The following is an 8,369-nucleotide window of genomic DNA, read 5'->3' as shown; positions in this document are numbered from 1 at the left end:
GCACGATTTCTACGAAAAGTGAACTTGTTCCGATCTTCCTCTGGGCATCCATATTTGGACTACTCGAGGTTTCTATAAATAGTTTCTGCAAAATTCTGTGATGGTTTCGAAAACGATTCGTCTATTTTTCCTTTTCCGTGTTTCCATAGTCAGGACTTCTGTTTCGTCTGTAGTCTAATGATCTAGTCGTCAGTGGGACGTTAAAAATTTTTTTTTTCTCCAAACGGGGACCAGGCACGATCAAAAGCGCGATAAGCGAAGTATGCGCTTGTTTGTTCCATCTGGTAAGAGTGATATATTTAACACTGAATGCGTTGGCAGTTCGGTACCCTGATAAGAAAACTACAGCAAAGCAGCGCTCACGGATCTTTCTGCACGGTTGCAAAACATGCCAACTCAACAGTTCCAACACGACACAACACGTGAGACATTACACAACGCTGGCCACAGCTGTTCCCGCTTCCGGAGAAGTAAATGGAGCAACGTCACACTGTGATTCATCGTCACAGAGCTTGCACCTCTACAAGTTACAGGCTCCCGGGGAGAGATGGGTGATAAGGGTGGGGAAGGAGGGAGGAAGGGAGGGGGGGATTCCATTGATCGGTTTGCGGGCAAGTGCCAACAAAAGCAGTTGGTCTTACATTCCGTGGTGACAGATCATAGTTAACTGGCTCACGCGCACATAGAGCTGTTGTCTGCTATTTCCTCGTTCAAGGTATGTGGCTCGCTATGCACTCTTCATGTACTCAACCTGCGCCCTGTGTGTTTTGTTCAGTCTTTCAATATTTCAACGAGTGACATGTATTCACTAAGCCATACTTCTTAACCTTTTGAACTGAGAGGTTTACCTGTATTTCACATAAAGCGTTTCAGGGTATCTACCTCATTATGTTACACACCCCCACAATACAGCACTTGCGATTTTACGTTGGATGTAGTAACATCCAAATAAATTTTATTATTATTCTGCAGCCATTTGTCTACTGTAGCTTATTCAGTGCTATGTATCTCGTTATAAAGTATGAATGTTTATTCGTCTTTTTCAGCTTAATTTTACTCTATTAGCAACATGCTTTACCTCATTCTTTTAGTGTATTAAGTGCATCAGAAATGACTGTTGCAATTACTTCGCTACTGCAATTGCTTTGGAGGTTAGACGTTTGTTCCTTCGTTGCACCTTCTGGTTAATTACTTAATTTTATTAGTTCTTAGTACAGTATATTGAAAAATCACTTACTTGTACTTCTTATATGTGTTTTCAATGGATATCCTGGTTACCATTATGTACCCGAAACTTGACTAAAGTGTCATTACGTGTAGCTATGTTTCATATCGCAAATGCATGTATTTGGGTTCACTTCATAGTCGTTCCTGTGATTTTTTCTGTTACTCTTCTCTGTAAATGATTTAAATATACCAGAAATGCCAAGTTGCACTGTGTTCTATGACCACGTTAAACTGACGTTTCCCAGCAATTAAGTGGATAGGTCATATTTGTGGTTGAAGGAAGAAAAGTATGTACTAACGCCAACAGGAGCATGCCTAGTGAAGCACGGTGGCATTCAACCCGAGCTTCTGGTTAAGGGCAGCTTTGTAAACACTGAATTCCACTCTGTGTGTCTGACCTTGCTGCAAGGCCAGCTGAGGCATCATGGGAAAGTGTGACCGATAGGATTAGGATGTGGAGTCGTAATCGCAACCGCCAATGGAAATACGTCAGACATAAGAGACTTAAAGGAAACCAATTAGTCTAATCATGTTGAGCTCTAAGGGGCGATATGGAGTGATTACTTAGGAGAAAAAAAACTTCGTAGTCCTGATCGCTATAAAAAACTTTAATGTAGATAACCGGTTTCGGTAAAACTAAGTTACCATCTTCAGATCTTCATAAAGGTTATTACAAATATCTTGTGCCAGCTACATACAGAATCTTTCCATTGAATTTCCAGGTGCTTAAGACATGAAATGAGCGGTGTGCTGGCACGTATAAATTAAATTTACTCTGTATAACATACTTCGCCAAATGGCTCCGAGCACTATGGGACTTAACATCTGAGGTTATCAGTCGCTGTTATCTTATGGGAACGATGTTTTGGCTAATTGTGTTGTACACAGTAGTTTTAATTTTGATGTCCCAATACACGTTTTATGTACCTGAAAATTCAATGGAATGACTTTGTGTATAGCTGGCACAGGATATTTCTAATAATCTTAATGAAGATCTGGAGACGGTAACTTCGTTTCATCGAAACCGGTTATCTACAATAAACTTTTTTATACAGATCTCGTCGAAGAAGTTCTTCTCCTCCTAAGAAAACAGTTAACTTGAATCTGACGCCAAGAGACATTAGATGTCTAGGTGCAAAACGAAATGAATACAGCTATAAAATAAATGCATTGATCATTCCAACTGTATAAGATTGAAAATGCATGAAGCAAAGAGTTGCGGCGCTACAGTTAATTTACTTGGCACGGCTGGCTACAACTAAGACACTGCCTATGGATAATGAAAGATGCTATGATAGGAGGCCAGTTCCGGCTGACCAGGTCTACCTGCTGACATGACAAGTACTGTTTCTGAGGCGTCGAGAAGTTTACTTTATGCTACGGCCAAGCAGAGGGACCACAGCTGTGATAACAATGGTGCAGCAGAAAGCCATAGCCAACATGGCATGGGTGATCTGATTGCTTCAAGCCTGAGCTGTGGAGCTGTTATGACTTACAGGGTAGAAAGTGATGCTTTAGCAAAACAAGGAACATCCAAGCCCATATTAGTATTTGTCATTTCTGGACAAAGGTACTGTAGTCTGACAGCCACCACCAGCCACCAACTCCAAGGGGGGACATACAACGGTCTGCAAGTCTAGATGAGTCAACAAATGACCACCTCTGCTGTTCTTAACTGTCGCCCTGGTGTTCTCACTGAGTCGATTGCTGCTGAGTTAGCGCTCTCTAACTGGTGGACCACCTACTACCTCTGCCACTGCTGGCCTCCTGCTCTGCTAGTGTATGGTTTGAGGCATGGGCTGTGCAGCTTCTCAGCCGCCGTAGCTTATGGGAACAGACAACTGCCCACCTGTGCTAATGTGGGCACATGCTGCTGCTGCTGTGAGCTGTCTCATCAGTGCTGCGTCCACAGTGTGATTCTGTGCATCCTGTCAGAATGTCCTGTGCAACCAGGCTGCCTCTAGTGAGCAGTGTCAGCCATCGGCCGCTGCTATGGTTAGCGCCCTTGTAGAGTTGGTGCCAACATCACTCCACGGGCAGCGAGACACTATTTATGGAATCACCTCTTCGCAGGCCGCTTACAGCGTACGTTCTGGGGGCATTGACTTCACCGAGTATCGTCGTGGTTGTTGTGCTTTGCTGAGCAATAAATGAGTGTTTTAACAATAATGTTGTCATGACGATACGTCAGAGGACTATAAGGCAGCCACTGACCATTCCACTGCTACCCTGCCCAGGGTTGTGAACTGTTTGCCTCCTGACTTATGTCAACCTGATTCCACCATCCATCATAGTGTGCTACCAAAGCAGCCTCGCCTCTGTTAGAGGAATCAGAAGTGATTACTGACTTCTGCAGCTGGTCCCAGGACCAAGTTTCAGCCGCTATGTGCAGTTCAGCAGTATATTTTTCTTGGTTTTCTATTTTGTGGCCTATTTTTTTGTTTTGTTTTGTATATGTCCATGATGTAACTGACGTGGACTGAAACTTGAATGTAAAATTTGTGAAACCTGAGGAACCTGCGGATTTGTCACAGTTCAGGGGGAATTACAGGGAGTATGTGCCGATGACAGAGGCATGAGCCACAATTTTTGTATTTATGCCCAAGAGTTCATGGTAGCTGTTTATTGCTTTGATAATGTGTTGTGTACTTCAAATATATTGTATTTTTGACAGCTAGAAGTCACACAGCTGCCAGAAAAAAGAGCTACTGACGACACAGGAGACATCAGAATCATTGGTGAAACTAATAGACGAACTATCAGAGAGGAGTGCCATGTTAACAAAAGTAGCTTGACTCTTTAAAGCGAGATAATGTGCTTACATACGTTGAACTAACTGCTACAATAGAAGCAGAGGTTTCATTCAGCGTATGAGCTCCTTTTGCAGGTCACTTTATGGCTCGACTGGTGGCTACTTATTTGGCTAGAGCGACTGAGGATGTGTCAGAGTTTATCGACAATCTGGGAGCTACTGCTATTCTGGGTGGTTGGTCGTTGAAGTAGATTCTCATTTGAGAAAGTTACGATTCGTGAGTGACGCGAAGACATGTACCCAGTATCACGAGGGACTGAATAAGGCAAGAACATTTGTACAGCTCAAAAAGAGAATCCATCAGCATTAACGTAAGAAGCAACTTAACTTGTATCCCCGAAACAAAACAGATCAGTGAAAACATTCTTAGGAACATCAACGCGCAAATGTATGAATTAATAACAAGCCGAATAAAATTATTCTGGAGGAGGCAAAACACGGAGCACAAGATGTTTTTGAGAGGACTTCCACACAATATGTCAAGGAGGGTGACTATGGAAAATCCAAAGAATATGACATCTGTGCTTATAGTTGCTACACAACTAGAGGAAGTAGGCATAGCGACAAAGGTGCAAAATAAATGGAGTGTTTGTTTTCTCGAAGTGAAATGCTATAGGTGTGAGTGTGTGGGTCAGATTCGGAAACAACGCCATGAACCACAGTACTGTAAGTGTGGGGTAGTGGGGCATTTGGCACTTGATTATGAGAGTAAAACAAAAGTGGGTGAAGTCATGGTAATGGTTTGTTAACCAACAGCAATTCCTCAACTACCAGGTGGCACCCCAGTAAGTATAACGCTACAAAGATGGAACATTACTTGATGTGCATGGTGAGTCGAACAGAAAACAATTTTTTAGTAAACACTGAGGTTCATGTGTCGGTAAGTAGTCTTAACATCTTGGGTAGGAAGAGACTGAATTCTTCATGATGTAGATTATGTGTGGTAGGGACAATGATTATACATCATTGGGGTGAACATCGCTCAGTTTTTGTACTGTGGCAAGAAATTTTTGGGAATATATCAAAATATTTCCCCATGTGGGTGAGGAGAACCACACGATCCTAGGCCTGGATATACTGAATAACAGTCATGCAGAATTTGATGTTTGCAGCACACAATCGAACCCAGAGCTCCAATGTTCCAGTTCAGAAAAATGACAGTAAATGATTCATTTGCACAAGGTTCACTGATCATGAAGGCATAAATGGATAAAATGCATACATATTCATCAAAGTTCAATCCAAGTTGTAAAGTATCATGAGATATGGGAAATCTGTTCTGGATGGGTGTAGATCCTAATTTCCTGGACAACATGTTGTGTGTTATAGAGCTGTTGAGATAAAATGATGTATTGGATACTTCACACTTCGTATGATCAAGCACAACACGTATACAGGAAGAAGATGTAGGTGATATGCTTTCAGTGAATGTGTGTGATCTGTCGAAGGGGCTAGTGATTGTCAGTTTGCTTGTTCTAGGCGAGGACAACTTGGATGGGTCAAGGGTAGACCCCTGTTGGAGGCAAAGAATAAATGATGTGTAATACGCGAAAAAGTACAGCACTGCAAACTGAAACTTAAGACAGCTATAGAAACTCTGTTAATCTGATTTGCAGATTTATTCAGTCACAGTGGACCATTACCAGTCACACCTGCGACGCAGCATAAAATCCTGATTGGGGATAACACTCCTGTGTACAAGAAGCTATACAGCGTACATCAGCACTTCCAGGTGATAATAGAGGAATTCGCCAATCAACAGTTGAAGGATGGTGTTACTGATGAGAGTGGTAGTCCATGGCAGTCATCAGACAGGATGAAGAAGTAGAGGCTCTGTTGTGATTAGTGACATCAGAATCAAGAATAGTGATGGACACATATCCTATGCCAAGTATAATGGAAACATTGGACAACATGTGTCAGTGTATGTAAGTCTCCACAGTGGATTTAAAAACTGGGTATCATCAGTTGGAAATGGTACCGAAAAACCAGCCACTGACAGCAGTCCCATCGTATCGACGCCTATTGGGCTCAAGAATGTGCCAGCCACATTCCAGAGGGTATTAGTTGGAGTGCCAAGGAGACCGAAATCACACCAGTGTATGTTCTGTTTAGAAGCCATTACTGCGCTTCATAAAGGTCTAGAGGAGCATACACAAGAGCTGGATGTAACATTTCGGATGCTTGACATTAAATACTGAAAACTCACTGGGTCATGTCATTAGCCAAAATGGGGTGAGTGTACTGTCTGTGATTCCTCACTGATGCAAACTTAAAAAAAAACTTAATTTTTAGGTCTGTGTAATTATTATAGGAAATTTATGAAACGGTTAACTGAAATCGCTAGACCGTTAACTCATTTTTCAAAAATAGGTGTAAAATTCCAGTGGGCAACCGATTGCCAAACTATGTTAGTGAAATAAAGAGACATCATCAACTATTCCCATATTAACATTTCAGAATTATGATAAAGGATTTATGTGGTTCTGTGGTACAAGCGACCAGGTGATGTGCATTCGAAGTCAAGTCAGGATGTGAATTTCAGGGAAGACACATTAACATATACATCTACACAGATATATAAAGCTGAACAGAAATACTCGACAACAGAGAAATGAGATGCTGTGTGTTATATATTGTATTATGTGTTTTTGCTTTTACCTGTGTGGTAAGAAATTCAAAGTTATATACCACTACGCTGCATTAAATTTGTTATTAGGATTGAAGGATCCTTCAAGAAGATTAACTCACTGGTGATTACAACTGACTGAAACTGATTGACATACTAAACACACCCAGCAGGATGAAAAGCAATGCTGATGCGTTAAGCAGAAAGATTATAAGGCATATGAGTATTGGCGAAGTGGGAAGATGCACAGACCACTAATGCAGATTACCAGTTATTTAGGACACAGCTGCAGTTCGCTATGCCCAACCTTCTGCTGTGTAGGTTGGCGGAGTTCTGGCCAAACATCGTGGTATTACCAGCTCAGAGGGATGAAGTGTTGAACGAAGCACAGGATCACATATCAGCAGGTCATAGAGTATGAAGGGCACCTGTTCGTCGAATAGCTGAACAATACTGATGGATGACATCCAGGATGGCTTGAACTGTCACTCCAGGTTGTGAAATGCTGTTATTCCCGGCTAAGGCAGAAGTGATTGCGTGCCAGAGGATGTTCTGACGCCACACCCATACTTTCTAGGAGTAGGTGTGCTGTGAGTTTACTATGAAGTCGGTTAACACCGTGTTTGTTCCACAAATAGTAATATTGAGCTGTTACAAACAAAGTTGGCCCAAAAATTTAACGAGGTTGTAATCACAAAATAGTGAAATATTTGTTTTGGTAGAACCTGTATTATAGTGGATACAACATTCTGTCTCCCAGATACCATCATTGGAACAACCATAACGAACCATACACCACTCTTGGTGTGCTGAAAGAACATTAGACCTGTTGCCAACTCAGAATATGACATATTTAAATGGCACCCTTAAACCAGACACTTCTCATTCATTGTATTAACGTATAGCTTCACAGAAGTATCGTGTTATCAATGAAAAATGTTCCAGCACATATGGCAGTATCACAATAATCGAAATGATAACTTTATCGTCTTGAGTATCTCGATTTTTGGTGCTGTTGTGGTTCTCGTTTTGTGTTACCTGCATCTACCTCAGGTGGAAAGCTGCGCACCCTTGGGGACTCTTAGTACATCAACTAACAGTGGATTGTGTTACCTGTAGCAAGTAATGGTTAGTTAGGTAAGAATTAGATTAGAAACTTCTGGAGAAAGAAGGATAAATGCTACAGCGAAGCATAAGAAGGAAATGAGCAGGAATATTTACTGTTCACTGACTACTTACGAATCCGTCGAGAGGGCTGAATTTGGAGATGACATTGAATTTGTCTCTAAGTAATGGTTCAGTGGAATGATGTTACTGTAGGAAAGCAAAATTCGCTCTACCAGATGTAGGAAATAGTGTTTACATTATAGTAGGCTACACTCAATGGTCCTTGTGGTTAAATCGAGGAAACGGAATGTGCTGTATGTAATTGTCAGCTTCTAAGTTTGTTATCAAACTTTGCATAACTGCCGTGAACTGGATCCAGTGGCCCAAATATCCAGAAGGGGAATGACGTCCGGCGTTGTAATTAATTTTCTTGGCCTGGCTGGGTAAAATTGCGATATCACCCACAGATAATGTGAAATGCTGTGAAAACATTTCAGTTCAAGCTGACCACATGAATTTACATAAAGTGCTACGTTTTTATACTTTTAAGCACTGTCTGCAAGGAATTGAGGAGGTTACCACATGCTATATCAA

The 8,369-nt window shown here is 41.6% G+C and overlaps 1 protein-coding gene across 1 annotated transcript in view; it reads left to right on the top strand.

The window, feature by feature from the left end:
- The first annotated feature begins 626 nt into the window (after positions 1–626).
- LOC126252985 (ATP-dependent translocase ABCB1-like) overlaps positions 627–8,369 on the top strand; it is a 209,928-nt gene continuing 202,185 nt past the window's right edge. Inside the window, exon 1 of the mRNA XM_049954013.1 lies at positions 627–715. The gene's annotated coding sequence lies outside the window, so the exon portion shown is untranslated. The remainder of the gene's footprint in view (positions 716–8,369) is intronic.

Source organism: Schistocerca nitens, chromosome 4, assembly GCF_023898315.1.
Source record: "Schistocerca nitens isolate TAMUIC-IGC-003100 chromosome 4, iqSchNite1.1, whole genome shotgun sequence".
Taxonomy (NCBI): Eukaryota; Metazoa; Arthropoda; class Insecta; order Orthoptera; family Acrididae; genus Schistocerca; species Schistocerca nitens.
Note: the sequence above shows the minus strand (reverse complement) of the source record. Positions and strands in the feature narration are given on the sequence as shown.